Raw genomic sequence first — 13,161 nt, 5'->3', positions numbered from 1 at the left:
CATCACCTGTTAATCTGACAATCGTTTCTCATTATCTTCAAAATGTCTTTAAGATATCCACCGCTGTTTCCCAGAGGTTCAAGGCAACAAATAACTTACTTTATCTGACTGAAGATGTTCAGTTTACAACAAATCTTCACACTGTAGAAGCTAAAACCAGAGAAGGTTTGATTGAAACGTACCTCGGAATGATGAATGAGCTAAAACCAACATAACAAATCATCTGCCGATTGACTTATTGAAGACTATACGTGAGAAAGAAAAGGACTCTGAACTGGCTGAATCAAAACACTCACTGAGACAAGTCCGAGTCAAAACTCTCACCGATCCATGAAAAAACATGCACAAGACAAGTCCAAGTTCAACAAAGCAGATGTTTGACTCCAACTTATCTTGTTCAAAACACCTGAGACTGAGACAAGTCAGAGATAACATTCATGAGATCAAGTCAGGTCAGAGTCAAACCACAAGACTGAGACAAATCCAGGACGGAGTCAAAAACTGCATGAGAATGAGACATGATCTGACTGTGAACCGAGTCTGGACTGAAGTACTACAGTCAATCAGCAGACGATTTATTATGTTGGTTTTAGCTCTAAAATGATTTAACATGATCATTTCGAGTTATTTCTCTATCAAACCTTCTCTGGCTTTAACTTCTCCAGTGAAGATTTGCTGCCTTTCTCCGTTTTATTGTAAACTGAACATCTTAGTGCCTCAATCCACCTGTTGAACTCCACAGGTCCATGTGTGAATGTCTGGGCACCGAACCTCTGGGTCTTTTTGGTACCAGTGTGTCCACAGCACAGAGACATGAACTCTCTGGTCAGATTCTTAATAATATTATTCAGTTCTTAAGGCAAAGCTCTTGTGAGGATGTTTATGTTAAGAAACAAAGGATGCCCGGCCCAGTGAGTAAAGAAAAGTAGATTCCTGTCCTGGTGCACAATTCCAGCACTTTCCATAACCTTCCATGACCTAAAATCTTTCTTCCTGCCAGTTTTATTCAGATTTTCTTCTGCAGAACGATAGAGAGCTCTGAGGCTGTCTGAACATGAGTGCTCATTTCCTGAGCGAACCCTGGAGAGGTCAATGGTCAAAGCGGACTGGAGGTTCAATGTTCTCTGACAGAGAACTCAGGCCGTGCGACGCCCATCCTGTCCCACAGGTCAGAGCCGAGGAGGAAGGGGGGGGGGGGGCAGCACAAAGTACTGCTGACCCCCAAATGCATCACTGACCTTTGACCCGTTTCATTGAAAGAAGATGGGAAACCTCAGCAGCTGGAGCTCCCTGACGGACACGAGGAGGACTGAAGGAGAGATTTAATCAGAGATGAAAACTCTCTGATTATGAAGTCATCTCCACTGGAGCAGCAGTTTACAGCTCTCACAAGAGATGACTCAACAGGTCTTCATACTTCAGTGACTTGTCTGCATGACCTTTATTTTGTCTGATCCACTACTTCTATGGATAAAGTTTGGCTGAGTTTAGGCGACAAAATCTTCTTGGTCATTATATTTATTGGTGTATCAGGTTCTTCAGAGCTATGACAACATCGAATTGTGTCCTCTGAAGCATAAGTCATTTTCTGCATGACCACAAAAGGAAGCGCATCAGGAGAAAGTAAACAAAGGTCGGTTTAGCATAACGCACACTGCAGAGCTGGGACTGCTGGGAACTGCTGGATGTACAGGTATTCAGAGAAAACCAACCTGTAAAAATACAATCAAGGACCTTTTACTGAGTCTAAAACGGATTATGTTCTTGATTATAGGCTGTCGTTTGAATGAATGGCCAATGGCTGTTGTGTTTCTGGTGCAGCTAAAGTGATGCAGAAGGAACGTCACAATGAAAAGTTTCCTCCATCAAATAACAACCGACTTCTCTATACGTCCTGAAGCAGAGAGCAAAGTAAAAAGGTGTTTCAAAGACAGCACTGAAGAGAGGAAGACAAAAAGAAAGAGACAGTTAAGAGCAGAGAGAGATAATAAAGGAACAGAGAGAGAGTGGAGTCAAGTGAGAGATGAGACATGTTGTCGTGTCAAAGGTCACAACTGGGCTTCAACCTGGACGTCATGAAAACAGGACGTCTCCTCCTCTGAAAGGCAACACCAAAAATATAGAAACAGCTTTTGTATTCTTTCACTTGCCACTTTACAAACTTCAGTTTATTCTCTGGGGTTTGAAATGAAGATCCGTCTCCTGAATATTTGGCTTTATCAGATTCCCCACAGTCCAGCTAACCTGAACACTGATCAGTGTGTAACACACATTTATACCATGCGTGTGTGTCACACAGGAGGCGTTCAGGTATAGTGTTGAGCTGCCATGGTTATCAACATCCAAATCAATTTTTGAATTCTTAATTATATTTTTTTATTATGCATTACCACAGAAATCCAAAATAGCCCACGAAGTAAGAAACAGTGATGCAAAACTATTTGTTATGCATCAACATTGATTATTACTAGTTTTTCTCAGAGAAGCAGTAAACAGTGTTTTCCCTGTGGACATAAAATGTCAGTAAAGGGCAGTTTGAGCAAAGACAACCTCCTCCTAGAAATGATAAACAGCTAATACATATAACAATAACATGATGTGTTGTTGCACAGAACCATTCGGCAAAGCTTCACTGGAAACTGTTTGGAAAAACTACTTGGCAGGTGATTGGCTGAACCATCTGTCTATCCTATGACAAAGAGGAAACACGAACACATGAAGTCTGAGGACTTGTTAGCATATCGATAAATGATTCTTGTCGTCTTTATATGGAAACTTGAAAACGTCTTAAGAAAACCAAAATAGTTGCTTTTCCATAGCTGCGAGGAGTTCCTCCCTCCTAGGATTCCGATTGGTCCAAACCACTGTGGTCACATGCAAATTGCTTGGAGCCTGGAAAGACAGATTCTCATTTGCAAGTAATCCAGCTGTCCAGATGTTTGTTAGTTACAAAATGTCGTTAATTAAATGACTCTGGAAAGTTGCAAAGTAATGTCATCGTGACATTGTGACTGTATTTCGTTTGTTTTTGATCTTGCAATACAATATTTGCTCGTGGAGTTCTGGAGCCTGTTGGTCCAGTGTTTCTGTCAGTCAGTCATGAAGATCTTGATGATGAATTAGGATTCCTTGTTAAAGCTTTCACTGGGAGAACAAATGTTCCATTATGAGTTAAATTCCCTCTGCCTGAAAATCTCGAAAATCTGCCCAAATATGAATGAAATCTGTTTTTTTAGGCGCTGAGGTCCAGCATCAGTGGAGGTTGAACTGTGTGCAACAGGCCACTGACTCTCATCCCCCCCACCTCACCCCTCTCCCCCCTCAGGCTGCTGCTGTTTTGTGCCTCAGAGCTCAGACGTTCAACTCTGAAAGGAGAAAGTCTGCTGTCCACTTTTGTCTGCTCATCCTCGCCCTATTGGCCATCTGCCGGCTTGCAGGACGCCCCACCATGGGCGACCCCTCGTATTCTTTGCAAACAAAGACCCTGCTCCCTCCCTCTCAACCCCTCCCCCCGCGCAGGCGTGAGGCCGACATATTGAAGGAATTCATCAGATTTGTTTTGAAAAGAATCTGATTAACGTGCAGACTGAACTCTTCTGAGTTTGTATAGAGGAATGCCACCTGTTCTCTAAGTGGACGACAAAGAGGATTTTTATCATCTGATGGTTCTGAGGAGACTAATAAATAATAAAACAAACTTATTAATGTTCCAAACATCTTTACCTGGTTAAAACTGGTTAAAGGTGACACCACTGGTCGGATTTAGATGAGCTCAAACTTGTTGAAGTTGCTGGTAAAACTTTAAAACATGAAGCGGACGTGATTAAAATAACAATAAAGAGAATAAACATGAACTGCTGTTTCTGACAGATTTAAACTTTTCTGTCTTAAAGCTTTTGGTTGAAAATCCCTTGTTAGGCAGATTTTTTTTCTGTTCTCTGTGGAGGAGCTTTTGTCTTGAAGCTGAGCGGACGCAGGAAACAGGAAGTGCAGATCATCCATAAATAGCAGGAAACTACAACACCTCCTGGAGCAGCAGACACACAAACACACTACGCCCTCACACGTTTGTTCTTTGCTCATTACTATATAATTGTTATTTCATAGTGTAACAGTATATTTATATAAGCACACCCTGGAGTTTTACACTCTGATATTATACTCTGTTAATATAGTTAATAGTTATTATTTTTTATCGCTGATCATCTTCCTGACGAATCAATGGATTAAAACGTCAGAAAACTGAAAAAAGTCCATCACAGTTTCCCTGAATGCAATGCGACGCCTTCAAATGTCTTGTCCTGTTCAAAGCCCAAAGCTCTTCACTTTACATGAGAAGTTTCTTGCTGGTTGCTTGGAGGATTTATGATGGTACTGTGTTATAACTTCATCAAATGGCTCTGATGGGAGCTCAGTAACAGTGGTGGTGATGAAGCTTCAGTCCATGATGGTCCAGAATAATCCACACATATCAAGTTCACTGTTACATAAGGCAAAATGCAGCAAGTCATCACCACAGAGAGGCTGGAACAGAAGATTTAACATTTTAGCTTGAAACAACTTCAATTATTAATCAATTATCCAAACAGTAGGCGACTGATTAACGGATCAATCAGAGCATTGTTTCAGCCCTAAAAGAGGCTCAGTCACTACCGCAGTGCCTCTGGGCAGGGAACTCAGAGTCAGTGTTTCTCTCTCCGTCTCCACACTCTGATTTTCCTTCATGTTTGCTGCTGATCAAATAACCGCCAGCCGTCCAGGAGGATGTGTTGGTTTTCTTTTTTTTTGTCGTTGCTTTTTGCCAGAAGGTCCCTCCACTTCCAAGCTCTGCACTGACAGCTCCAGATGACGTACAAAGACAAAAATGTTGTTAATTGTGCTGTGATATAATCAAATATAATATAATATAACACCACCCTGACAGTTTCCATGGAGCCGGGCTGTAGCGGCAAACACACCCTCAGGTCAGCGGGTGCAGAGACTGTAACACAGATGATGTGTCCTGCTGTTTCATAAGAAGCCTCAATGACAAGCAAGTCACATGTGATTTTTAAAAAATAAATCCTGCAGGTAATACAAATGATCAGCTTCTGTCCAGATGCAGAGCTCATCACAGCCACAACCTGAAACAAAATCTCAGTAGTTTAGCTTCACTCAGAACCTTGTCAGTCATGGAGGTACAAATGTAAAGTCTGCCTGAGGGCAGCACTAAAATAAAGGTCATGAAGGTCAGGAAAATGTAAAAGGTTCATCCTCTGCAGAACAGAAATATGATAATGAACTTCCATGCAATTTTTTTTTTTACCTCTGTTAAGGAGGTTATGTTTTCATCCATGTCTGTTGTTTGTTTGTTTGTTTGTTTGTTTGTCAGCAGAATTACACAAAAACTACTGACAGATTTGCTCCAAACTTGGCGGAGGGGCGAATTATGGGCCAGGGAAAGAATCCATTAAATTTTGGGGCAGATCCAAGTAATTTACTATGAATTTTTTTCACTGAAGTCTGGTGCATGTGGTTTGACATTTTTTCTTATGTACACGTACATGCACATGCTAGAGGAAATGCTGCAGGGTCATGAAAATTAAGATTCATCCTTTTTACACTTTAAACATCCACAGCAACCCAAACTGAAAATGTGAAGTCCACTTTGGGTTTTGTTAGAAATTCAGGTCCTGATTTGTGGAGCAGCCTCAAATGAAAGAATGGTGCTTTGGTGGAAGAAGTTGTAATGTTTGCATGTATTTTTTGTTTTTATATTTGAATTTGAAAAAAAGAGAAAATCAACATGGACTCCAAAAGCCTTGACTGTTAGAATCTTTCAGCAGTGACAAAAAGCAGCTCTGTTAGAGAAGTTAAATCTATGCGTGGCAGATTCTTGTTCTGCAACATTTTTCTTGCAGACATGCGACTCGATTTGCAGACTCAGCTCAAATTCTTCAGTGCACTCAGTTTCCCTTCTTGTTCTTTTTCTTTGGGATTAATTGTGCAGCACAATGAGGGAGGGGGGTCGGACTGTGTTTTTGCAGGGAGACGCCAAGTAGCAAAGTGAGCGCTCCGCCTCCCCATGGGAACACACAAAGCAGGAGCTTCGATAAGGAGGAGGGCCGGGGTGGGCTGGAGCCAGCAGCCACTTTCTCTCCATCAGAGGAAGTGTGCCTGGGCCAGGGGGCGACGGGGGTGGGTAGGGGTCTGTTTCCTGTCCTGGCTGACTGGGGTCCTTGTCCTGGCACTGTGGGCAGACGGGTGGGGTCCCCACACTCAGGTGGGGCCAAGTGTTGGGTTTGGTGTGGCCTCTGCAGCTGCTTCCTCCTCTGGAGAGCCTCAAACATCCAGAAGAAAAGTGAAGAACATTTACAGACACTTTGCTCCTGGATGTGATGATTGTCTCTGGGGTCAGTCACAGCAGGATTCATCAACCAAATCCCAGAGAAAAATCAACCGATTTAAGAGGAAAGATTCACTACAAGGCCGGGTGCTCCTCAGTGAATTAAAGAAGCTTTCCAACATTTATGCAAAATCCTTGTTAGTTATTTTCCCCCAGAGTCAGAGACACGTCCAGGTCCTAGTTGGTCTAATTAGTGCAAAAGCTGAAAGCAGAGGGGAACCGTTAGCTCCACTGGACGTGAATAAGAGGTCAGAGATCAGGCATCTCATGCACGAATGCATCATTTAACCATGCTGGGACACTAATGGAATTAAATGTGGCTCTGTACCCTCCTGTACATGTACCCTCACATGTATGACTAGAAATGTTACATGGACAGTGTGACTGAGATCCAGGAGGGGGAACCAGGCCTGACAGACTGTGGACTAACTCTGATTTACAGACAGTTTACTTAGGACCTGCAGATAACCTTCTGTCGCTTACACCAAACTACATTTGACCCGGGATCAAATCTGATTAGTCTCTGTTTAGCTCTGCAGCGCGGCCCGAGTCTGTCAGCCTGCCCGACACCAGTAAAACACTTCATTTAATTTACCCTCGATTAGAGCGGAGACAATCAATCGCTCAAGCAGCTGAACGGCCTGCTGGGAGACATGAGGATGATGATGGGGGTTGGACGTGATGGGGGAGGATCAGTGCTACATTAATGTTCAGACAAAAGCAAAAGCTTTTTTTTTACTGGCAATAATCAATTTATTACAGGTGTCTACAAGCTGAATGTTTTGTCCAAAAACAACATATAACTGACTTAAACAATGAATTAATTATCAAAATAGTTGGTGATCAACTTTCTAATTGATTAATTGGCCATTTCAGCCGTAATGATGTATATTTTTTCTTTTTTGACACAAGCAACAAGTTTTTGACTCTGGATCCCAAAATACTGTCAAAACAAAAATGAAGTAAGAATAAGACTTTAAACTTTAAACGAACTAAGCAGGTTGAAATACTTTAGTTTCTGCTTCTTCTTGTGCAACAAAAATGAAACTGTGCAATGAAAAATACTTCACTACTTGATGAAAACGATGAAACTGTGTTAATGCGGTTACAGGATTGTTTCTCCATCTCCAGCGTCCACATCTTATTTAGCGAATGATGGCAAGGACCTACTGTTCAAAACTGTAGTGTCTGTAAACAAAACTTAATGAACATTTTTTTTTTCTCAAACTCATTATTCATGTCTGTAATTTCTGTTGGGACCCTGAATAATAACAAAGAAACTCAGAGATGTACTTGAACCAACGCAAGGCTTTCAAACCATATTGTGGGGACTCTCTGGGGCCCATCAGGGACCAGTGGACCCCCTCTCTGGGGGAACCACTGGTAAATGATCCAAACCATAACAACTTTTTAGTCACTGCTCTGAAAGCTGAATCAAACTAGACAAGTGTGAGCTTCTCCGGGACTGTGGAGTGAAGTGTGTGTGTGTGTGTGTGTGTGTGTGTGTGTGTGTGTGTGTGTGTGCACGCTAATCACACTTTTCTTCCTCCTCCTTTGTCCTGAAGAGAGACCCAGACAAAGCAGAGACGAGTGCCTGGAGTCGGTCCCTTCATTCAGTCTCCAGATGCTGCTGTGGGGCCCTCTGGCCCCCAGAACATCCATCAAAACACATGATTCACTGTCAGAGAGTGGAGTGCAGATCTGGTCTTCAGAGTGGACTGTGTGTTTACCTACACTACAACAACCAGGTTACACTAAAATCATTTCTTAAAACATCTTGTAAAGGGTTATGTGGTTTCTTTAACTGCTGGGTGATAACAGACAGATTTATCCTGGACAGTGCTGATTTGCTCGAGGTCTTTCTCATCTTTTAATGTAGCTTTCAGGCATTTGAACGAAAGCATTGTGCAGATTTGCATTGACTCCTCTCAGCGCGATCATTTTCTTTCAATTAAGTTGAATATTTTGCTGTTAGAAAAATGCTGGTGAAGATTTTTCAAGGACGGAGCTCAAGGAAAATGACCCCACAGAAGACAAAGACAGTGAAGTGAAGAGGGGTAAAAGGACTCGTCCTGCAGCGTAGCTTGTGGTCTGCAGTGTTTCTCTGCAGCTAAATGAGTCAAAACCTACAGAAGTCCTGCCAGAGGTAAGAGTTTAATTCCCTCTGTGGCCTCCCACTGTAAAACCAACAACAACATTAAACACACAGATGGTCCTGCACGGGTGATTCGGGCAAAAAGCTTCCATTAAACCAACATATGCTATTTTCCTCTGAGATAAAACTCAAAGGAGCAGACTGCGAGGAGACGAGCGACAAACAGAATAATGACGTTGGTCCCAGAAACCTTGCTGGGTAAAAGGAGCCATGTGTTGGCAGCAGAACTCTGAGCCAAGAGGCCGAGATGTGATGGAAACAAACCTCCCCATCGCCTGAGAGCAGCCTGGAGAGCTGCAACCACAGATCAGAGTCACTGCTGATGGCCGTGTTTACCTGCTGCTTCAACGAGCTGAACCGTGTTTCATTCATTTTTAATGTGTCTGACTCAGACAGCAGTTTGACCAGGCCACACACACACACATGCACACACACACACACACACACAAACAGCGGTTAGCCCGGTGTCAACAGAGTCCAACCACAGAGTAAACAGATCCCGAAGGAGCTCAAACAAACTGCAAACAGACTGCATGTGTTACCGTAATAACAGACAAAAGGTTTTAAATCTGCGTCTTGATCTGCATCTAAATACACACGGTGACACTCGGTTGTGGGATACACGTTCTCTACTTCCAGGAGAAAATAAGAAGTTTTTGTATGCAGAGGCTGCAAAGTGCCCATCCAGAAAAAAAGAGCTTGGTTTGTACAAAAGGTCTGACAATGTGGTTCACACCCAAACTCTGCCTCTCACATTGTTTCACTCGGGCTGTGACGTAAAACAGCTTAAAAAAAAAAAAGCCTAACCTTTACTCTACGTGCAGACACTGTGTCTTGAGAAAGGTCTGCCAACTGGAAAACAACTCTTTGTGTACCTTCCCTGTGTCTCCTCATCGGTACTGTTCAAATGACTTTAGCCATTTCAATGAGAACAATGTTTCCTCTGTTGTCCTGAAAACGTGATTAAAGATCAGCTGTAAACAAGCTCAGAGTCCTGAAAGCGTTTCTAAGACCTGAAAACCTCTGTACCAGCCTGGTTCAGTCCTCGAGGGGCAGAGCTTGCAGCCGCTGAGCCTCAGAGGAATGTGAAAGCTTTTACAGTGAAGTCGCTGAGGTGAACAAAGCATTTCAAACACAAACTGCACAGCTGCGGCTGTTGACCATTGTGTTTTCAGAGTGTTTTGTGGGCACAGTCGTGGAAGTGATCCTGATCTGACAGAGCAGCCGGACTGAAGCTGAGAAAACACCTCTGATACCGACGGAGACCAAAGACTGGCTGACGCACACAAACCGGTGCAGGAATTCTGCTGAGCCGACGCTTTAGTCCAGAGACTGAGAGGTCTGACCCGACTGAATGACAGGTGTTTGGCCAAAGATCCCTGTTTTAAACACTGGGTGAGAGGTGGAGTACGAGCGGACAGGTGACCGATCCACCACAGGGCTAACACACACATGCGACACAACACACACACACAGGGCCAACTGAAGTGTCTCTCACGGGTGAAAGATCAGCGGGTATAGAGATGTCAGAGGAGGAAACAGAGAGAGACAGAGAGACTCAGCCACATGTTTGAGCCTCAGTCAGACCCCGACTCCAGTTTTTGTTTGTTGTGCATCAAAATTGGCGACTTGCACACCTTTAAGAATGATTAGCATAGTTAGCATCTTTTATTTGTGTATGTTGTTTGTTAGCTTGTAACTGGCAGTGGCTGACACAGTGTTGGTGGTTGTTCTAATGCAAACTCTGGCTCTCAGTACTGACAAGGATTCAGGTTTATTTAGCCCCGTCCCCACAGGTTGACAGGATTGGTTCCTAAGGTATGACGTATGAATCCCTGGCTGTCTGTCATTGGTTAACTGCAGTTTGAAGGTGGACGTACTCGGTCATGGCGTTGACTGATTATTTCAGTTATGAAATGTCTTGAAAACCTGACAGGTGTTTGTACTGGACTCTGCTCCTCCTCTCTGTCGTCTGCAGAGTTACTGCTGCATTTGGATTTCTCTGAGATTTCCAGCCACACCTTTAGTTTTTTTCTGTAACTGTGTTTTGGTGAGTCAGCAACAGTCCACTGCTGCCTCAGTGTTTGACCCATGGTAAAGAAGCCAACACATAAACAGGAGTGAACTGAACGTAGAAAGCTGGGAGGGGGGCAGATGTGAGGGAGATAACGGACAGGAAACAGGACAAAAAGAGGCTTGTTGTATCACGCTGTTACTGTAGTTACTGCAGTTCATTTTACTTCTGATCTACTTATTTTAGACCACTACTTTCCTGTATCCTTTTTGCTTTCACACCACAAACAACCCTCAGCAGTCGGTTTTCAAACAGGTTAGTTCAACCGACAGTTTCCACACGAGTCCACATGAACCGAACAGAAGCAGCAAACAAACCAGAATTAGTTTGAACTGAGCCAAGCAGGTGTGAAAGGCTAAGAGTCGTCTCGTCTTTGGACTTTGGGAGTGAACTGAAGGAAATTCACCAGACATGGGAAACTCCACACAAAGAGGATTCAAATCCAGGTTTCCCTCATTGTGAGGAGACAGTGAAAACCACACAACCATCACAACACAAACCAACAAAATCACATGTGAAATTTTTGACCAAACATCTTAGAATTTTAAAGATGACTGCCAGAGCTTTCAGACACTGTTTACACATGGGAACATTACCTAGCTCTGTTCATATGGCTGCAGTGTTCAGTTAAATCACTGTACTTCACTGGATCGGCATCAAAACTACAAAATACAGGGAAGAAGAAGAAAGTATGGCTAAAATACTTTCATAATGATAAGAATGGTTGATACCTACTGTACCTCCTATAGGTTATTTTATTTATTTATTTTCTTATTTTAAAACAGCCGACTGGATGTTCAGTTCACGTCAGGACTGTTGGCTTCCAGCCAAACCGTCCTGGAGACAAACTGCAGCAACATCTGGCTGCTGGGGCAGGAATTTCCCACCCTGGTTGTAAACAGCATGACGTCAACAACACAAACACACTCACACACACAGGACATGCTGGTTTCCTCTGAGCTACATTTGATGCAAACACCTCCAACAGGTCAAACATCCCGCCACACACTTCCTGTCCTGCTGTCACTGTCCTGACACAACGACCTCAACGCTTTTTATTCCCCAACAGGAAACAAACAAAAAAAATGTTTCCAAATGTGACGAACACAGCTGGAACAAAGTCACGCCTGTTTCAGCTATCATCTGTAAAAATCACACCTTTCACTTTCCACAAAATTAGTCTTTTTCCAAAGTGCCCATCAGTTTTTAGAATGATTTCCTTTCCTTTACACAGAATTAGCGCTGCTTGTCTAAGCATGCACTGTTTGGCTGTTTCAAATACAAAAACTCTACTCGGCCGTCTTATATAAGAGCTGCTCTGAACCGGAGAACACCAAGAGGGCGAGAGTCACTTGAAACCACAGGGCGCACGAGACAAACGCTCTCTCTCTCTATTTATTACACAACAGCTGGAGAAACTGAGGCTGGACAACAATGACGACTGGAGTCAGGAACAAGAAGAGGGCCACGCCAGGAGAAACCTGAGGAAACTCGGAGAGGAGGAGAGACTGCCGTCCAGAAAGGATGGAATAAACTGAGCAATGAGGGAAATATGAAGGGAATATCACACATGTCAGAAACCAGACTAAAGGCTCCAAACATCAGATGGTTTCTCTGGTTGAATCTTCAGTGAAACAAACAGTGTTGAGGTTGTAAACTTCCCATGAAACTTCCCCTTCGTGCACTGAAAACTTTTAATCTAAATGCTCCCGCGTGTTCTGAGGCAAATCGAGGCACATCACATAAGTTCTCTTCCAACATATATTGAGATTGGTTGATATCTGAAACTCTGACATTATAGTCCCATAACACAAAGAACAACATGTCAACATCCGAACCTAATTTCTCTCTGATGTGTTGGACAGAGGCCTGATTTTACCTGCCAACCAATGGTGCATCCAATCCAGAGAGGTACTCCAAGTGGCAACAGACAAGTTCTTTTCTTTAACTTATCATCATGAAGAAAATGCTGATTATACAGTGTCATCATGGCTGTAGAATAATGGCACAATCTTCATTTAGATTGATTCCCTTTCAGCTTCGCTTTCACTATGCAACTCTGTTTGCCACCAGGCACAAACTCTCCTGGGAAAAACAAGGGCTTGATTTATGGAAGTGCTTCTGCAACTGCACAACCAACACAGAAAGAGGATAGTGCTTTTGTTTTCCAGGTAGCTTTCAGTAGCTGTGGCAAAAATGGAGGATAGGGGAGCAACCGCAATAACTGTGGAAACTCTACCCGGCAAAAGAAAAAGAGCCCTGATGCCAGACACTGTTATAAACCGAGGTAAAACAAGAGTGAACCTCGGGCAGACATTCACTTGATGGACAGAGCAATGGTCAGACTGCGACACAGATTCAGCCCAGGACAGAGTGGCAACCTCTGAACTGAAAAATGAAGCCAACATGAAAGTGCTAAAAACTACAGTTCTTCAAATTACCGCTTGAGGCTGGCTGCACATTGTACCTTTATAGGCTTCCTCATATCTCTGGTTGAGTACAGGAAAGAGGAACAAGAGCTTCTGTCTTTAAAAAATTCTGCCATTC

The 13,161-nt window shown here is 43.2% G+C and overlaps 1 protein-coding gene across 2 annotated transcripts in view; it reads right to left on the bottom strand.

The window, feature by feature from the left end:
- Positions 1–13,161, bottom strand: part of LOC139612161 (rho guanine nucleotide exchange factor TIAM2) — a 49,636-nt gene that overhangs the window by 27,862 nt on the left and 8,613 nt on the right. The window lies entirely within an intron of this gene.

This window comes from Trachinotus anak, unplaced genomic scaffold (genome assembly GCF_046630095.1).
Source record: "Trachinotus anak isolate AG129_WGS33_773 ecotype Australia unplaced genomic scaffold, CSIRO_AGI_Tana_v1 ptg000031l, whole genome shotgun sequence".
Lineage (NCBI taxonomy): Eukaryota > Metazoa > Chordata > Actinopteri > Carangiformes > Carangidae > Trachinotus > Trachinotus anak.
This window is presented reverse-complemented; position numbering and strand designations above follow the sequence as displayed.